Raw genomic sequence first — 20352 nt, 5'->3', positions numbered from 1 at the left:
ATGAACATTAAAATGGTATGAAATACCGACAGATTGTTAGGTAAGACACATATGCAACAGTTAGGTATCTTTATTTCGAAACGTTTCGCCTACACAGTAGGCTTCTTCAGTCGAGTACAGAAAGGTTGATAGAAGCAGAAGATACTTGAAGACGATGTAATCAGTCCATCACCCTTAAAGTTTTGAGGTGGTCAGTCCCTCAGTCTGGAGAAGAGCATTGTTCCGTTGTCTGAAACAATATGAAGTTGAAGTGACAGAATGGGGCCTTTATATAGTGCCAGGAGGTGAGACGTAGGTTGCTTAGGGAGGGCTGGTCCTTCTCAAACCCAGCCGTTCTCACTAGTAGAGGTTGTCGAAGTGGTCTGTACCAAGATACCCTTGTGTTGCAGTGTCTGACAGAATGAACATTAAAATGGTATGAAATACCGACAGATTGTTAGGTAAGACACATATGCAACAGTTAGGTATCTTTATTTCGAAACGTTTCGCCTACACAGTAGGCTTCTTCAGTCGAGTATCTTCAAGTATCTTCTGCTTCTATCAACCTTTCTGTACTCGACTGAAGAAGCCTACTGTGTAGGCGAAACGTTTCGAAATAAAGATACCTAACTGTTGCATATGTGTCTTACCTAAACAACCTGTCGGTATTTTATACCATTTTAATGTTCAATTTGTCTGACACTGCAACACAAGGGTATCTTGGTACAGACCTACAATCTTCTGTGGCGATAAGTCTTGAGTTTCTGTAGTTTATCAAGTGGTTGTGTGAATTACGGTGTTGTACGCAGGCATTCCTTGTGTCGTCAGACCTGCTTGCGTATTGGTGTTCTGAAATACGTGTTTGGAGGTCCCTTGATGTTTCGCCCACGTATAACTTGTTGCAGTCATTACAAGGGATTATGTACATGCAGTAGTGACGTAACTGGAGTTTACTTCCCCCATCCCGCAGCCCTTGGATTTCATTGGGGTGACGCCAAAGATTCCGCCCCGGTTAACACCAACTCTAGCGATGCCTCTGATAATATCCATTCCAACGTTATCCACTCAGTCGAGTATATCCCATTACCATTTCTGTGATTAGTTACAAGTTATATTTCTGTTTGCTATTGTATAGAATCAGCCCAGAACCAACTGCCTGTTCAGCCTGTAGAGTAGTATCGTATGTCGAGATGCCATATGTAACATGACCGAGCTGTCAGTATTGCTACTGAAATAATATGTATATGTTTGTGTAGTATATTGTAGATTGTATCATCCATATATACATTTAGGCTCCCTGCTCAGCTAGGCCCAGTGGCTAGCATATGTGACGTCACATTGACTCGTGTGAGCATCTTTCACCCTGCCTCTTTTTCAGTTCCCGCATAGACCCACAGGCAACAACAGGTAGGCTGGGCCATTCCCCTCACGACTCTGCCAATATAAGTGATTACAACCAACCAAGTGTGTTTATCTCCAACCATCATATCTCCAAGGAACCCTCACAATATATACAATATAATAAAAAATACTACTCGTTGTACAAGTACACAGAACAGAGAGTAGAATGAAATGTGTGTGTGTGTGTGTGTGTGTGTGTGTGTGTGTGTGTGTGTGTGTGTGTGTGTGTGTGTGTGTGTGTGTGTGTGTGTGTGTGTGTGTGTGTGTGTGTGTATGTGTGTGAGTGCGTACTCACCTATTTGTACTCACCTATTTGTGGTTGCAGGGGTCGAGTCATAGCTCCTGGCCCAGCCTCTTCGCTGATTGCTACTAAGTCCTTTCTCTCCCTGCCCCATGAGCCTTAAAACTATGTATGGTTCCCGCCTCCACTACGTCACTTTCTAGGCTATTCCACGGCCTGACTACTCTATGACTGAAGAAATACTTCCTAATATCCCTTTGATTCATCTGAGTCTTCAACTTCCAATTGTGACCTTTTGTGTCTGTGTCCCTTCTCTGAAACATCCCGTCTTTGTCCACCTTGTCTATTCCGCGCAGTATTTTATATGTCGTTATCATGTCTCCCCTGACCCTCCTGTCCTCCAGTGTCGTCAGACCGATTTCCCTCAACCTTTCTTCATAGGAAAATCTCCGCAGCTCTGAGACTAGTCTTGTTGCAAACCTTTGCACTTTCTCTAATTTCTTGACGTGCTTGACTAGGTGTGGATTCCAAACTGGTGCTGCATACTCCAGTATGGGCCTGACGTAAATGGTATACAGAGTCTTGAACGAATCCTTACTGAGGTATTGGAACGCTAAATGTAGGTTTGCCAGGCACCCGTATGCTGCAGCAGTTATCTGATTGATGTGCGCCTCAGGAGATATGCTCGGTGTTATACTCACCCCCAGATCTTTTTCCCTGAGTGAGGTTTGCAGCCTTTGGACATCTAAATTATATAGTGTCTGCGGTCTTCTTTACCCTTCCCCAATCTTCATGACTTTGCATTTGGCAGGGTTAAACTCAAGGAGCCAGTTGCTGGACCAGGCTTGTAGCCTGTCTAGGTCTCTTCGTAGTCCTGCCTGATCCTCATCCGATTTGATTCTTCTCATTAACTTCACATCATCTGCAAACAAGGACACTTCTTAGTCTATCCCTCCCGTTATGTCTTTCACATATGCCAAGAACAGCACAGGTCCTAGGACTGACCCCTGTGGAACCCCGCTTGTCACAGGCGCCCACTCTGACACCTCGTTACGTACCATGACTCGTTGTTGCCTCCCTGTCAGGTATTCTCTGATCTATTGCAGTGCCTTTTCTGTTATGTGTGCCTGATCCTCTAGCTTTTGCAGTAACCTCTTGTGAGGAACTGTGTCGACGACCTTCTTGCAGTCCAAAAAAATGCAGTCGATCCACCCCTCTCTCTTTTGTCTTACTTCTGTCACCTTGCCATAAAACTCTAGTAGGTTTGTGACACTGGGTTTTCCTTCCCTGAAACCGTGCTGGTTGTCAATTATACACTTGTTTCTTTCCAGGTGCTCCACCACTCTCCTTCTGATGATCTTCTCCATGACCTTGCATACTATACACGTTAGTGATACAGGTCTGCAGTTTAGTGCCTCATGTCTGTCTCCCTTTTTAAAATTTGGGACTACATTTGCCATCTTCCATACCTCAGGGAGTTGCCCAGTTTCAAATGATGTGTTGAAGATCTTTGTTAATGGCACACACAATATCTCTGCTCCCTCTTTAAGGACTCATGGAGAGATGTTGTCTGGTCCCACCGCCTTTGAGGCGTCAAGTTCGCATAGCAGCTTCTTCACCTCCTCCTTGGTTATATGTACCTCATCCAGCACTTGCTGGTGTACCCCCCTGTTCTGATTTCCTGGAGTCTTACTGGTTTCCACTGTAAATACTTCTTTAAATCTCGTGTTGAGCCCCTCACATACCTCTCGGTCGTTTCTTGTGAATTCCCCATCACCCTTCCTCAGTCTGATTACCTGGTCATTGACTGTTGTTTTCCTCCTGATGTGGCTGTACAACAGCTTCGGGTCAGTCTTGACTTTCGATGCTATGTCATTTTCATATTGTCGCTGAGCCTCCCTTCTTATCTGTGCATATTCGTTTCTGGGTCTTCGGCTAATCTCTTTATTTTCCTGAGTTCTCTGTCTTCTGTACCTTTTCCATTTTCTAGTACACCTAGTTTTTGCCTCCCTACACCTTTGGGTGAACCAAGGACTCGTTCTGTTCTTCCCATTATTTCTGTTTCCCTTGGGAACAAACCTCTCCTCCGCCCCCTTGCATTTTGTTGCCACATAGTCCATTATTTCTTGTACTGGTTTTTCTGTCAGTTCCCTCTCCCACTGAATGTCTTGAAGGAAGTTCCTCATGCCTGAGTAGTTACCCCTTTTGTAGTTTGGTTTTTCCCACCCTATTCCTGCTACTCTCTCCACTTGGAACTCAACTATGCAGTCAAAGCACAGAACCACATGATCACTAGCTCCCAGGGGCCTTTCATACATGATATCCTCGATGTCCGAACTACTCTCTGGTTCGTCCTCTCCTCTCTCTCTGGTAGTGTCTCTAGCATGTTGATGCATGAGGTTTTCCAGTACCACATCCATCAACTTGGCTCTCCATGTTTCGGGACCCCCATGGGGCTCCAGGTTTTCCCAGTCAATCTCCTTGTGATTGAAATCACCCATAACTAGTAACTTTGTTCCCCCATGTGTGCTCTCCTGGCCGCCTCGGCTAGTGTCTACCATTGCCCTGTTGCTCTCATCGTATTCTTCTCTTGGCCTCCTGCAGTTCTGTGGTGGGTTGTACATTACTGCAATTATCACCTTATGTCCCTCAGATTGGATTGTTCCTACTAAGTAGTCCCTTTCGCCCGTGCAATCCATTCCTTCCATTTTCTCAAAACCCCACTGGCTTTTAATGAGCAGTGCAACTCCTCCTCCCCCTCTCCTCCCTCTGTCTTTCCTGAGGATTTGATATCCGGAAGGAAAGATTGAATCTGTTATTATTCTGGTGAGTTTTGTTTCTGTGAGTGCTATTATGTATGGGGATGTCTCCTTGATTATTTCGTTCCACTCCTCATACTTATTTGTTATTCCATCTGCATTTGTATACCTCACCTTCAGCTTCTTTTCTAAAATTGTGGTCTGGGAGGTGTATTGGGGTTGGGGAAGTGGGAGACCTGATAAGGAACTATGGGTGGTTGCTGTGGGGGTGGAGTTTGTAATGCAGTGGGTGGGGGCATTGGATGTGGCATGGATGTTTTGGTTTAGAGTGTTTGGTTGCACTGGGGTTGACCTGGTTGGGAGGCTTCTATAGGAAGTTGTGAGGGAGGCTGTATTTGATCTTCTTCCTGTGTCTGGAATCTCCTGTCTGTCTTCTCCATCCCCTCTCTTTCCTCCTTTCGCGTTTGTACCATCTCTCTCAGTTTCTGCCTTCTTGTGTTCTGCCGCGGTCGAGATACACCTTCCTGTATGCCGGCATGTCCCTTAATCATGCTTTCTCCTGCAGGATCCTGTTCCGAGTCGATTCTGCCTTGAAGGTCACTTTCACTGACCGGGTTCTTTTTTTTACAAACCCCCCTATTCTCCGAAAATTTTCCAGCTGGGTCATGTCGTCTTCTCCTATTGCTTTCATGATGCTTTCAATTGCTTTTTTTCCCTTGTTTTCTTGCTTCATATGTTTCCCGTTCAACTTCCTGGAGCCCATACACAGAGACTGACATCACCCTTTCATTCTTCCACTGCATATCCCTGTGTATCCCCTCATTCAATTTGATTTCCTCCATTGCAGCTTTCCTTTCTTCAGTTTCACTAGCTAATGTACTTGGGCTCAGTGGCCTGTCATTTTCCTTTCTCGGCTTTCCCTGGGCTCTGCTGTGGTCTGTTAGGGCCTCCACATATAGCTTAGCTCTTTAATTTACTACAGTCTCCAATGATAGAGCTTCTACATGCAGTTTTGCTCCTTTCCCTACAGTCCCCTTATTTGTGACTGAGGTAGCAGTCTCTGTTGTCAATCCCAAAATGTTCTTTAGTTCTTTAGGCTGTTTCAGATTTTTCAGTTCCTCTTCTAAACTCTGTATGCTGGCCTCTGCTGCTTTGACTTGCATCTCCCACTTCCTGCTTTCCATATCTATCTTCTCTTCCATTCTTATGCTAAGTTTTTCTAGTTTCTTTTCCCATTCATGTTCCCTTTTCATGAGCTCTGCTGCCCAATCTTCCTTTGCAGCTGCCTCCTCCTGTCCCTTGGTTTTTCTTGTTGCTCTCTAGCAACCCATTTTTGTTTTTATCCTGATTGCCTCAGAGTGGGAAACCTATGGAATTCTGTGTGTTAGGTTAGTAGTGTGTATGTCAGAGTGTGGGGGGGAGGTAGAGGAGGAACGGTGGCTATGTGGGAGAGGAGTGGGGAGAGGGATTTAGGGGGGAATATGGGGAGTGGGAAGGAGGGAGAAGCAAGTGGGTGAGTGGGAGAGGGAGAGGGGGAAGGAGGGAGAGGTGGGGAGGGGGAGGGTGAAAGAGGGAGGGGGGGATGTCAGTGGGGAGGGGGGAGTGTATGTGTGAGTCTGGATATGTTTGTGTGTGTGCGTGTGTGAGTGAGTGTGTATGTGTGTGTATGTGTGTGTGTGTGTGTGTGTGTGTGTGTGTGAGTGTGTGTGTGTGTGTGTGTGTGTAAGGTAGGTGACTTGTGCTTTGTAATGTGAAGTCTCAGTGGTCCTTGACTGACCACAACTTCTTGTGACCTGACCCCCACCCTCCTGGGACTTGACCCGCACCTACTTACAATGTGGCCATTAAAAGCTTGTCCTGCCACCTAGCTTATAGTAAGTTACTCGCCTTGTTCATTGAATTACCAATTGCTATTCCTTATTGAATACTTGAGTGCCTATTCTTTATCATGCTATGGGAGACCATTCACAATCAGCTTGGCGGTTAATTGAAACCTGTTACCCCACACCCTCACAACCACTCATAGGTGATTACAGTACTTGCAATGCGGCTGTAGCAGCCTGTAGATATGTGCCTCCGGTGATGTGCTCGGTGTTATGGTCACCCCAAGGACTTTCTCCCTGAGTGAGGTCTGTAGTCTTTGTCCACCTAGCCTATACTCTGTCTGCGGTCTTCTTTGCCCCTCCCCAATCTTCATGATTTTGCATTTGGCTGGATTGAATTCGAGAAGCCAGTTACTGGACCACATGTCCAGCCTGTCCAGGTCTCTTTGCAGTCCTGCCTCATCCTCGTCCGATTTAATTCTTCTCATCAGCTTCACGTCATCTGCGAACAGGTACACTTCAGATTCTATTCCTTCCATCATGTCGTTCATATATATCAAAAATAGCACTGGTCCTAGAACTGACCCCTGTGGGACCCCGCTCGTAACAGGCACCCACTGTGATACCTCTTCACGTACCATGACTCGTTGCTGCCTCCCTGTCAGGTATTCCCTTATCCATTGCAGTGCCCTCCCTTTTACATGCGCCTGATCCTCCAGCTTCTGCACTAATCTCTTGTGGGGAACTGTGTCAAAGGCCTTCCTGCAGTCTAGGAAAACGCAATCTACCCACCCCTCTCTCTCGTGTCTTACTTCTGTTACCTTGTCATAAAACTCCAGGAGGTTTGTGATACAAGATTTGCCTTCCATGAACCCATGCTGGTTTTCATTTATAATCTTGTTCCTTTCCAGGTGTTCAACCACTCTCCTCCTGATAATCTTCTCCATGACTTTGCACACAATACATGTCAGAGACACAGGTCTGTAGTTTAGTGCCTCGTTTCTGTTTCCTTTCTTAAATATGGGGACTACATTAGCTGTCTTCCATTTCTCAGGTAGTTGCCCAGTTTCATGGGATGTGTTGAAGATTGTGGTTAGAGGCACACACAGCATCTCTACTCCTTCTCTAAGGACCCATGGGGAGATGTTGTCCAGTCCCATCGCCTTTGAGGTGTCGAGGTCACTTAAGAGCTTCTTCACCTCCTCCTCAATTGTTCGTATGTCATCCAACACTTGTTGGTATATTCCCTCTTGATGTTCCCTTCTGTGCTGTCTTCCCACAGCCCTTCCTGTCTCTACTGCAAAAACTTCCTTAAATCTCCTGTTCAGCTCCTCACATACCTCCTGATCATTTCTTGTGAGTTCTCCACCTTCTGTCCTTAATCTGATCACCTGGTCTTTGACTGTTGTCTTCCTCCTGATGTGGCTATACAACAGTTTCGGGTCAGTCTTGATTCTCGATGCTATGTCATTTTCATACTGCTGTTGGGCCTCCCTCCTTACCTGTGCGTACTCATTCCTGGCTCTGCGACTGATCTCCCTATTTTCGTGTGTTCTCTGCCCTCTGTACTTTTTCCATTCTCTGTTGCATTTTGTTTTTGCCTCCTTACACCGTCGGGTAAACCAGGGGCTCGTTCTGGTCTTCCCATTGTTACTGTTGCCCTTTGGAATAAACCTTTCCACTTCCTCCTTGCATTTTGTTGTTACATATTCCATCATTTCATTTACTGGCTTTCCTGCCAGTTCTCTGTCCCACTGACCCTCCCGCAGGAAGTTCTTCAACCCTATGTAGTCCCCTCTTTTATAGTCAGGCTTTTCCCATTCAACTCCTGTTATTCTCTCCACTTGCAGCTCTACTATGTATTCAAAGCATAGAACCACGTGGTCGCTAGCTCCTAGGGGACTCTCGTACTTGATGTCCTCAATGTCTGAGCTGCCCAGGGTGAACACAAGGTCCAATCTTGCTGGTTCATCCTCCCCTCTCACTCTGGTAGTGTCCTTAACATGTTGGTGCATGAGGTTTTCCAACACCACGTCCAACATCCTGGCTCTCCATGTTTCGGGACCCCCATATGGCTCCAGGTTTTCCCGGTCAATCTCCCTGTGGTTGAAATCCCCCATAACCAGCAACTTTGCTCTGCTGGAGTGAGCTCTTCTTGCCACCTCAGCAAGTGTGTCCACCATTGCTCTGTTGCTCTCTTCATATTCCTCTCTTGGCTTCCTGCAGTTCTGTGGTGGATTATACATCACTGCAATGACCACTTTGTGTTCCCCAGACTGAAGTGTACCTGCTATGTAGTCTCTTTCTCCCGTCTCATCTATTCCTTCCATTTTCTCGAATTTCCATCTGTTTTTTTATGAGCAGAGCAACCCCACCTCCCCCCCTGCCCCTTCTATCTTTCCTCATGATCTGGTATCCTGGTGGGAAGATTGCATCTGCTATTGTCTCCGTGAGTTTTGTTTCTGTAACTGCCATGATGTCTGGGGACTTCTCATTGATTCTTTCTTGCCATTACTCATGTTTATTCGTTAATCCATCTGCATTTGTGTACCAAACCTTCAACTTCTGTTCTAATACTGTAACTGTGGTGCGGGGGGGTGGAAACAGAGGGATCGGTGTGTGATGGTTGGTTTGGATTGTTCAGTTGCCTTGGGGGTGTCGTGGCTGGGGTCCTTCTGCAGGTGTTTCTGGGGGGTGCACTTGTCCTTCCATTTGATCCTGGGTTATTCTGCTCTCCTTTTTCATTTCCTCCCATTTCTCCTTTCGTTTTTGAACTCTCTCTTTCATTGTCTTCCTTTCGTCCTGTGTTCTGTCTCGATCGAGGTACACACTGCGGAACTCCTGCTTGCCTCTCAGCCGTGCTTTCTCCTGCAGGATAATGGTTCGGGTTGATTCTGCCTTGAAAATTACTTTGAGAGGCCGATTCCTTTTCTTTGTGAACCACCCAATTCTCCGAAAATTTGCCACCTGGGTCATGTCCTCCTCGCCTATCACCTTCATGATATCTTCAATCACTTTTTTCTCCTCCTGCTTTCTTTCATCATAAGTTTCCCCTTTAGGTTCGTCTAGCCCATAGACAAACACGGATCTCTCCCTTTCCACCTCCCACTGTGACTCCCATTTCATCCTCTGATGTGTTTTAGTTCCTTCCCGTGGAGTGTTCCTTCCTTCAGTCCCTTCCCTAGTTATGGCCCCTATGCTTCTTGGTTTGTCCTTCCTGCTCACCTGTTCCTGGCCCCCACAGGTATCTGGTAAGGTCCTTCTGTGTGTGTGTGTGTGTGTGTGTGTGTGTGTGTGTGTGTGTGTGTGTGTGTGTGTGTGTGTGTGTGTGTGTGTGTGTGTGTGTGTGTGTGCGTGTGTGCGTGTGTGTGTGTGAGTGTACTCATCTGATTTTGCTCACCTGATTGTGGTTGCAGGGGTCGAGACTCAGTGTATATGAGTGTGTGTGTATGTGAGTGTGTATGTGACTGTGTATGTTAGTGTGTGTGTGTGTGTGTGCATGTGTGTGTGTGTGTGTGTGTGTGGAAGTGTGTCCGTATGGATGTGTGAGTATCTAATTGTGGTTGCAGGGGTCGAGTCACAGCTCCTGGCCCTGCCTCTTAACTGACTGCTAATACTACATCACTTATCAGACTGTTCCACTTCCTGACAACTCTGTGACTGAAAAAATACTTCCTAACATCCATATGATTCATCTGAGTCCTCAACTTCCAACTGTTACCCCTTGTTACGGTGACCTGTCTCTGAAACATCCTGTCTCTGTCCACCTTGTCGATTCCTCTTAGTATTTAATATGTCGTTATCATATCCCCCCTATCTCTCTTGTCTTCCAGTGTCGTCAGGCCGATTTTCCTTAACGTTTCCTCGTAGGCCATACCCCTTAGCTCCAGTACTGGTCTTGTTGCAAACCTTTGCACTTTCTCCAGCTTCCTTATATGCTTAGCTAGGTGTGGGTTCCAAACTGGTACTGCATACTCCAATATGGGCCTAATGTACACAGTATACAGGGTCCTGAATGATTCCTTATTATGATGTCAGAATGCTGTTCTTATGTTTGCTAGGCATCCGTATGCTGCAGCAGTTATTTGGTTGATGTGCGCCTCTGGAGATTTGCCCGTTTTTGTACCCATCCCAAGATCCTTTTCCTTGAGTAAGGTTTGTAGCCTTTGGCCCCCCTAGACTGCACTCTGTCTGCGATCCTCTTTGCCCTTCCCCAATCTTCATGACTCTGCATTTGGTGGGGATGAGCTTCAGGAGCCACTTGCTGGACCATACTTTGCAGCCTGTCCGGATCCCTTTGTAGTTTTGCCTGGTCCTCGTCTAGTTGAATTGTTTTTATCAACTTCATATCATCTGCAAACAGAGACACTTCTGAGTCTATTCCTTCCATCATGTCGTTCACAAATACCAGAAACAGCACCTGTAGCAAATGGAACTTTATTTGCTACAGGTGCCCACTCTGACACCTTGCCGCACATCATGACTCACTGTTGTTTTACTGACAGGTATCCCTTGAATCACTGAAGTGCCTTACCTGTTATCCCAGCTTGATCCTCCAGCTTTTGCACTAATCTTTTGTGTGGAACTGTGTCAAACGCCTTTCTTACAGTTCAAGAAAATGCAGTTTACCCATTCCTCTCTTTCTTGTCGTACTGGTGTCACCCTGTATTAGAACTGCAGAAGGTTTGTGACACAGGATTTCCCGTCCCTGAACCTGTGCTGGTTGTCGTTGATAAGCTAGTTCCTTTCTAGGTGCTCCACCACTCTTCTTCTGATAATCTCCATGACTCTGCATACTATACAAGTCAGTGATACTGGTCTGTAGTTTAATGTTTCATGTCTGTCTCTTTTTTAAAAAATTGGGGCTGCATCTGCTGTCTTCCAAACCTCCGGTAGTCACCCAGTTTCTATAGATGTTGTGCAAGAAAGGTATAAAATACCGACAATATGAAAGTTAAGACACATGTGCAACATCTGGATATCTTTATTGTAGTAGACGTTTCGCCATCCAGTGGCTTTATCAATACAGATTCTAGGACATAATAGGAAGACAGTAGAACTATATACAAAAGATGAGGTAATCAGTCCCTCGGCCTTGGAGTTAGTGTTCACAGCATCGTGGAGGAGGAGAGTCTGGAGCAAAGGCAAGAAGACTGGCGCTTTTTATAGGCGTCAGTGAATGGGACGGGCAGCAGACGAGGGCAGTCACTGGTAGGCGGGATTCCCCAGTGGAAGTAGGTCCTTCCCAAAGAGATGGGTTAGTTGCAGCAGCCGTGAAGAAGGTCTTGTAGATGTCCTCTGAACCAAGATTCCATGATGTTGCAGTGTCTGACAAGTTGTGCAAGAAAGGTATAAAATACCGACAATATGAAAGTTAAGACACATGTGCAACATCTGGATATCTTTATTGTAGTAGACGTTTCGCCATCCAGTGGCTTTATCAATACAGATTCTAGGACATAATAGGAAGACAGTAGAACTATATACAAAAGATGAGGTAATCAGTCCCTCGGCCTTGGAGTTAGTGTTCACAGCATCGTGGAGGAGGAGAGTCTGGAGCAAAGGCAAGAAGACTGGCGCTTTTTATAGGCGTCAGTGAATGGGACGGGCAGCAGACGAGGGCAGTCACTGGTAGGCGGGATTCCCCAGTGGAAGTAGGTCCTTCCCAAAGAGATGGGTTAGTTGCAGCAGCCGTGAAGAAGGTCTTGTCAGACACTGCAACATCATGGAATCTTGGTTCAGAGGACATCTACAAGACCTTCTTCACGGCTGCTGCAACTAACCCATCTCTTTGGGAAGGACCTACTTCCACTGGGGAATCCCGCCTACCAGTGACTGCCCTCGTCTGCTGCCCGTCCCATTCACTGACGCCTATAAAAAGCGCCAGTCTTCTTGCCTTTGCTCCAGACTCTCCTCCTCCACGATGCTGTGAACACTAACTCCAAGGCCGAGGGACTGATTACCTCATCTTTTGTATATAGTTCTACTGTCTTCCTATTATGTCCTAGAATCTGTATTGATAAAGCCACTGGATGGCGAAACGTCTACTACAATAAAGATATCCAGATGTTGCACATGTGTCTTAACTTTCATATTGTCGGTATTTTATACCTTTCTTGCACAACTTGTCAGACACTGCAACATCATGGAATCTTGGTTCAGAGGACATCTACAAGACCTTCTTCACGGCTGCTGCAACTAACCCATCTCTTTGGGAAGGACCTACTTCCACTGGGGAATCCCGCCTACCAGTGACTGCCCTCGTCTGCTGCCCGTCCCATTCACTGACGCCTATAAAAAGCGCCAGTCTTCTTGCCTTTGCTCCAGACTCTCCTCCTCCACGATGCTGTGAACACTAACTCCAAGGCCGAGGGACTGATTACCTCATCTTTTGTATATAGTTCTACTGTCTTCCTATTATGTCCTAGAATCTGTATTGATAAAGCCACTGGATGGCGAAACGTCTACTACAATAAAGATATCCAGATGTTGCACATGTGTCTTAACTTTCATATTGTCGGTATTTTATACCTTTCTTGCACAACTTGTCAGACACTGCAACATCATGGAATCTTGGTTCAGAGGACATCTACAAGACCTTCTTCACGGCTGCTGCAACTAACCCATCTCTTTGGGAAGGACCTACTTCCACTGGGGAATCCCGCCTACCAGTGACTGCCCTCGTCTGCTGCCCGTCCCATTCACTGACGCCTATAAAAAGCGCCAGTCTTCTTGCCTTTGCTCCAGACTCTCCTCCTCCACGATGCTGTGAACACTAACTCCAAGGCCGAGGGACTGATTACCTCATCTTTTGTATATAGTTCTACTGTCTTCCTATTATGTCCTAGAATCTGTATTGATAAAGCCACTGGATGGCGAAACGTCTACTACAATAAAGATATCCAGATGTTGCACATGTGTCTTAACTTTCATATTGTCGGTATTTTATACCTTTCTTGCACAACTTGTCAGACACTGCAACATCATGGAATCTTGGTTCAGAGGACATCTACAAGACCTTCTTCACGGCTGCTGCAACTAACCCATCTCTTTGGGAAGGACCTACTTCCACTGGGGAATCCCGCCTACCAGTGACTGCCCTCGTCTGCTGCCCGTCCCATTCACTGACGCCTATAAAAAGCGCCAGTCTTCTTGCCTTTGCTCCAGACTCTCCTCCTCCACGATGCTGTGAACACTAACTCCAAGGCCGAGGGACTGATTACCTCGTCTTTTGTATATAGTTCTACTGTCTTCCTATTATGTCCTAGAATCTGTATTGATAAAGCCACTGGATGGCGAAACGTCTACTACAATAAAGATATCCAGATGTTGCACATGTGTCTTAACTTTCTATAGATGTGTTGAAGATTCTTGTTAGTGGTACACATAGCGTTTATGCTCCCTCAGGACCCATGGAGAGATGTTATCCAGCTCCATCGCCTTTGAGCATCTAGCTCGCTTAGCAGCCTCATCATGTCTTCCTTGGTTGTACGTATTGCGTAAAACACTTGATGGCGATCCCAGCTCCTCCATCTTTCTGGAGTCCCTTCTTTCTCCACTGAGAACACTTCTTCGAATCTCATGTTGAGCTCCCCATATACTTAGCGGTCATTTCTTGTGATCTCTCCTCCCTCCTTCCTCAGGTTAGATTTGGCTTTCGCTGCATTGTCATTTTCCTATTGCCTTTGGGCCTCCCTTCTTACCTGCACATATTTATTTCTCGCTCTACGACTGCTCACCTTATTCTCTTGGGTTTTCCATTCTCTAGTACACATGGTTTTGGCCTCCCTACACCTTTGGATGAACCACGGGCTCATCCTGGCTTTCTAGCTATTTCTGTTACTGTATGGAATAATCCTCTCCTCAGCTTCCTTGCGTATTTTTGTCACATATTCCATCATCTAGTTTACTGACTTCCCTGCCAATTCTCTGTGTCACTGAACCCCATGACGGAAATTCTTCAGGCCTGGAAAGACCCTTTTCTCGTAGTTTGGCTTCATTCGTTCTGCCTTCCTTCTTCCCTCTCCACTTGTAACTCTACTGTGTATTTGAAGATCAGAACAACATGATCACTGGGCCCGAGGGGTCTTTCATATGTGATGTACTCAATATCTGCACTAGCTCTTGGGCGTTAGCGTGGGCTGTTACCAAGCACCATGGCTTGTTGTAGTGTTTTAGAATCTCAGGTTCAAGTGTTGAAGGAGATTCTACTTCTTCAGGAGGAAAATAGGAGGCTGAAGCTTCGCATAAAAGAGTTTGGGAGTGAGTGTGAGAAGGATTTAGCTGGTAAGGAGGAAATGGTCACAGCAGTGATAGTGGCAGCCGCTTTACGTGGCAAGTGGTTCACAGTTCAGGAAGAAAGGTGATGAGGAGAGTTAATAGAGAAGATGTGAAGGTAGGAAATCGATTCTCTGTTCTCCAAGACGAGTGTACTTCAGTGGTTAGTGAGGGTTGAAGGTACCACTGATTCCCCTGCGAATTAAGGTAAGAATATTTTAATAGTAGGCGATTCTCAGGTAAGATATATGGACCGTGCATTTTGTAACAGAGACCGAAAGGTCAGACAGAGAGTGTGCCTTCCTGGAGCTGGTGTTGGTGACATAGTCAGCAGGTAGGATATTATTATGGCAGGTAATGGGAATAAGCCCATTATCTGTCTTAGTGCTGGGTGTAATGACATTGGAAACCACATGAGAGAGGAGCTGCTGGATAAGTACAGGTCAGCCATAGAAGTAGTTAGGTCTAAGGGAGGGATCCCAGTCATATAAGAACATAAGAACATAAGAACGAAGGAACACTGCAGAAGGCCTACTGGCCCATGCGAGGCAGGTCCAAGTCTCCTACCGGCTTAAGCCAATGCACCCAACCTAGTCAGGTCAGGTCACATTGACTTAAGGGAGGAACACGGCAACCGACCTGGTAGCACAAGCTATCAGGTCCAACTCACACCCACCCACATCCACTCATGTATTTATCCAACCTATTTTTAAAGCTACACAACGTTCTGGCCTCTATAACTGTACTCGGGAGTTTGTTCCACTCATCCACAACTCTATTACCAAACCAGTACTTTCCTATATCCTTCCTGAATCTGAATTTTTCCAACTTAAAACCATTGCTGCGAGTCTTGTCAAGGCTAGATATTTTCAGCACACTATTTACATCCCCTTTATTTATTCCTGTCTTCCATTTATACACCTCAATCATATCCCCCCTAATTCTACGTCTTTCTAGAGAGTGCAGATTCAGGGCCCATAGCCTATCCTCATAGGGAAGGTTTCTGATACATGGGATCAACTTTGTCATCCTCCTTTGTACATTTTCCAGAGAATTTATTTCCATCCTGTAATACGGTGACCAAAACTGTGCAGCATAATCTAAATGAGGCCTAACCAAGGATGTATAGAGTTGAAGAACAACCTGAGGACTCCTATTATTTATGCTTCTTGATATGAAGCCAAGGATTCTATTAGCCTTATTGCAAACACTTATGCACTGTTTTCTTGGTTTCAGATTACTGCTAACCAGAACTCCTAAATCTTTTTCGCAATCCGTAATATTAAGATCTACATTATTTAGTTTATATGTGGCATGGTTATTGTCCTGTCCAACATTTAGAACTTTGCACTTGTCTATATTAAACTGCATCTGCCACTTCTCCGACCACTGCATCAGTCTATTCAAATCTTCCTGGAGTGCTCGAATGTCCTCGTCAGAATGAATTCGACGGCCTATTTTGGTGTCATCGGCAAACTTGCCGATGTCGCTCTTTATGCCCTCATCTATGTCGTTTATGTAGATTGTGAACAGCAGGGGGCCCAACACTGACCCCTGTGGAACACCGCTCGTAACGCTTCCCCACTCTGATTTCTCCCCATTTATGCAAACTCTCTGCTGCCTGTTTGTCAACCATGCCTCTATCCAGGAAAAAATTTCTCCTCCTATTCCATGTGCTTTAATTTTCCTCAATAGTCTCTGATGTGGGACCCTGTCAAAAGCCTTACTGAAGTCCATATACACAATATCATATTCATTACCATGATCTACCTCCTCAAATACCTTAGTGAAAAAAGTTAATAAATTCGTAAGGCAGGAACGCCCCTTTGTAAAACCATGCTGAGATTCGTTGATTAATTTATGCTTTTCAAGGTGGCTACGAACTGCCTCGGCAATTATTGATTCCATAAATTTTCCCACTATGGAGGTTAGGCTTATTGGTCTATAGTTCGAAGCTAAGGCCCTGTCACCTGTTATGAAAATAGGTATCACATTTGCCATTTTCCACTTATCTGGCACCATGCCAGTTTGTAGTGATATGTTGAAAAGATTAGCCAAAGGTGTGCTAAGCTCCTCTTTACATTCCTTTAGAACCCTTGCATACAGTTCATCAGGGCCTGGGGATTTGTTAGGTTTTAATTTATCTATTTGCCTAAGGACCATGTCACTTGTGACCCTAATCGTGCACAGATTATTATCGTCCTGTTCTACATAATTTATCATTACTGGAATATCGCTGGTATCCTCCTGTGTAAAAACTGAGAGGAAGTATGTGTTAAAAATTCTACACATTTCCTTATCACTGTCAGTGAGCTGACCCGAGGAACTTTTGAGTGGGCCTATCTTGTCCCTGATCTTACTTCTGTATACCTGAAAGAATTCTTTTGGGTTAGTCTTCGATTCTCTTGCAACTTTAACCTCATAATCTCTTTTTGCTTTTCTAATTCCCTTTTTTATTTCTCTCTTTAACTGAATATATCGATTTCTTAATTGCCCCTCTCCTCTTTTGATTTGCCTATATATGCCTCTCTTTTGACCAATCAGATATTTTAATCTATTGTTCATCCATTTAGGATCATTTTTGTTTGATCTGATTTCCCTATTTGGAACATAATTTGACTGAGCGGCTAGAACTATGCCCTGGAAAGCATCATATCGGCAACCATCACCACCTAACTGAGCCTTAGTCAGGTCATTCCAGTTCAGCCCACCTAAGTAATTTTTCAGTCCTTTGAAATCAGCCAAGCGAAAGTCAGGGACGGAGACTTGATTGCCATTATTAGGGGAATTCCATGATATATTAAAACTGAGTGATTTGTGATCACTTTCCCCAAGCTCATCATTAACCTCAAGATTATTAATTAGTGTTTCCCTACTGGCAAGAACCAAGTCAAGGAGGTTATTTCCCCTAGTTGGCTCTGTCACAAACTGTTTTAAAAAACAATCCTGGATCGTATCAAGAAAGTCACCTGACTCTAAATTTCCTGTCAAATTGCTCCAGTCAATCTGTCTATAGTTGAAATCTCCCATTAGCACAACATTTTCGTATGTAGCTGCCTTACGAATTTCGTCCCATAGAAGTTTACTGCACTCCCTATCAAGATTTGGGGCCCTGTAAATCACACCCAAAATTAGTTTTTCTAGGGACTCGAGAAGCTGTAACCAAACAGATTCAGTGGCTGACGCTTCTAATTTAATATCTTGTCTAACACAACAATTTAAATTGTCTCTGACATACATCGCTACTCCACCACCTTTCCTGTTGACCCTGTCAGTGTGTAATAATTTATAGCCTTGTATGTGACATTCAGAGGGCATCTCTCTATCTTTTAGATTGAGCCAGGTCTCTGTTATAGCAATAATATCTATGTTTCCTGCACTTGCAATTAATTTTAGCTCATCTATCTTATTTCTTACACTTCTGCTATTAGTATAGTAAACCTTAAGGGAGCTAGTCCCTTGCTGCCCTCTGCTGTCCCCCTTTGTTTGCTGACCTGATCTATTGTCTTTATTTATAACTTCATGCTGAATGCCTTTTATACATTTACTGTTTCCAACCCTAGTGTTGCAACCTGCTTGTTTCCCACACACACCCATACCTCTACCTTCCATCAGTTTAAATTCATAGGCATTTCACCAATGGCCTTCTCAATCGAGTCTGCAAGTGCTACCACCCCTGCCCCAGAGAGATGTACCCCATCCCTTGCATACATATCATGTTTGCCATAAAAGTTGTTCCAGTTGTCAATGAATGGGATTGCAAGTTCCTTGCAGTATCTGTCTAGCCAGCAATTTACACCAATTGCCCTAGACAACCATTCATTTCCTACTCCCCTTCTAGGCAAGATGCTACATATGATTGGGATCCCTCCCTTAGACTTAATGAAATCTATAGCTGACCTGTACTTATCTAGCAGCTCTTCTCTCCTACCCTTCTCAATATCATTTCCACCAGCACTGAGACAGATAATGGGCTTGTTCCCATTACCTGACATGATATTATCCAGCCTGTTGACTATGTCCCCAACACCAGCTCCAGGGAAGCACACTCTATCTCTCATCTTCTTATTCCTATTACAAAAAGCACGGTCAATATATCTTACCTGAGAGTCACCAACCACAAGAATGCGCTTACCTCCATTAGCAGGAGCAGTAGTACCCTTACCTTCACTGGCCACTGAAGTACATTCATCCTGAAGAACATAGAAGCGATTTCCTACCTTCAGATCTTCACTCTTAACTTTCCTTACTCTGATGCGCCTCCCATTACTGTGAACCACTCGCCACTTGTAGCAGGTGCTGTGCTGCACCTCACTGCTGGTAGCCGTTGCTACCTCCCCAACTACAGCCTCCTCACAGCGAGAGACAGACTGCACCTCACTGCTAGAAGCCTCATTCCCCACAACTCCAGCCACCTCACACTCTCTCCCAGACCCATTGAGGTGGACCTTCAGCCTCCTAATCTCCTCCTGGAGAAGCAAGACCTCCTCCTTCAACTCTCCAACCTCAATTTTGAAAACACTTCAGAAGCAAGCCATGCTTTGTAACCGTCCACGCTAATTGCTGGCAAGACAGGAATAGGATTGAATAGGATTGCAAGGAACTTGCAATCCTATTCATTGATAACTGGTTCCTATTCTTTGGCAAACGTGACATGTATGCAAGGGATACATGTCATCTCTCTGGGGATGGAGTTGTTGTATTAGCCAATTCGATTGCAAGGGTAATTGATGATTTGTCTAGGAATTTAAACTGATGGATTATAGTGGTATGGGTGTTTGTGGAAAACAATCAGGCTGCAGCATTAGGGTTAAAAACAGCAGTTATTACCGGGATACCTCAGGGATATGTTTAAAAGACAATATTCAAAATAAAGTTGCTAGTAATGGCAAATCAATTGATTAACAAACAAAGAGAGATAGTAGAGGGCAACAAGTGACTAGCTCCCTTGAGGTTTACTATACAAATAGTAAGATTACTTGCAAGTGTAGGTAATATAGATATTATTGGTATAACAGAGACCTGGTTCAGCCTGAAAGATAGAGAAATGCCTTCTGAATGCAACATACAGGGTTATAAACTATTCCACAATGATAGGGTCAACAGGAAGGGTGGTGGAGTGGCGATGTATGTGAGAGAAATTTTAAATTGTTGTCTTAGACATGATATAAGATTAGAAGCATCGAACACAGAATCTGTTTGGCTACAGTTTCTCGAGGGATGAGACAAATTAATTTTGGGTGTGATTTATAGGCCCCACAAACCTTGATAGGGAGTGCAATAAGCTGTTATGGGACGATATTCATAAGGCATCTAGATATGAAAATCTTGTGATAATGGGACATTTTAACATATACAAATTGATTGTAACAATATGACAGGAAATCTTGAGTCTAGTGACTTTCTTGATACCGTTCAGGAATGCTTTTTAGAGCAGGTTGTGAGAGAGCCAACTAGAGGAAACAATCTGCTTGACTTGGTTCTTGCCAACAAAGATTCACTAATTAATAATCTTGAGGTTAATGATGAGCTTGGGGAAAGTGATCACAAATCACTTAGTTTCAATATATCATGGAATTACCCAGATAATTGCAATCAAAACTCTGTCCCAGATTTTCGCTTGGCCGACTTCATGGGACTGAAAAATTACCTGGGTGGGCTAAATTGGGATGTCCTGACTATGGGTCAGGTAGGTGATCATGGTTGTCAATATGATATTTATCATAGCATAGTTCTAGCTGCCCAGGCAACTTTTGCTCCAACTAGGGAAATTAGATCTAAAAAAAAAAATGATCCCAAATGGATGAACAATAGATTAAAACATCTCATTGGTCAAAAGAGAGGCATATATAGGCGTATCAAAAGAGGGAAT

The sequence above is a fragment of the Cherax quadricarinatus genome, chromosome 90 (assembly GCF_038502225.1).
Source record: "Cherax quadricarinatus isolate ZL_2023a chromosome 90, ASM3850222v1, whole genome shotgun sequence".
Taxonomy (NCBI): Eukaryota; Metazoa; Arthropoda; class Malacostraca; order Decapoda; family Parastacidae; genus Cherax; species Cherax quadricarinatus.
Note: the sequence above shows the minus strand (reverse complement) of the source record.